This window comes from Triticum dicoccoides, chromosome 3A, assembly GCF_002162155.2.
Source record: "Triticum dicoccoides isolate Atlit2015 ecotype Zavitan chromosome 3A, WEW_v2.0, whole genome shotgun sequence".
In the NCBI taxonomy this organism is placed as follows: Eukaryota; Viridiplantae; Streptophyta; class Magnoliopsida; order Poales; family Poaceae; genus Triticum; species Triticum dicoccoides.
The window spans coordinates 755,248,172-755,248,802 of NC_041384.1; positions in this window are offsets into that span (position 1 = coordinate 755,248,172).

Here is a 631-nt window from a genome sequence, read left to right on the forward strand (position 1 = left end):
AGTAGAGATTGCAGAAACATATCGAGGGGTGGGATGCGTCGTACGAGGCGGGGGGATTGAACGGGGTGGTCGAACCACGAGGGGAGGTCGAACCATCACGACGTTCGATCCCCTTTAATAGTAGAGATTGCAGAAACATATCGAGGGATGGGATGCGTCGTACGAGGCGGGGGGATCGAACGGGGTGGTCGAACCACGAGGGGAGGTCGAACCATCACGACTTCGATCCCCCTTTAATAATAGAGATATATAAGGATGTGCAACCGTAAAGGTCCTTGTTTTTAAATTAAAAATACAAAGAATCCACGTGAAAAAACTGAAAACTCGAAGAAAATAGAAAACATTAGGAAAATATAAGAAATATGGTATGACATGCGCTAGGCAGCAGCCGGCCGATTTAAAATGGGAAATCGTCGGATTGCTTCGCACATAGCCGTCCGATACTTCCCCACATAGCCGTCTGATTTGGTTGCTGGCTTGCAGCAAACGGGTTCCCCCTCCTCCATCTCATTGCTTCGCATCCCCTCGCGTCACAGCCTCCCGCGAGAGCCACTCGCAGCAGCGCCGTCCACTCACAACGCACACCACCGTCATTCTTCTTGATGTTGCTGCTCTTGGTGGGTCCATCCCA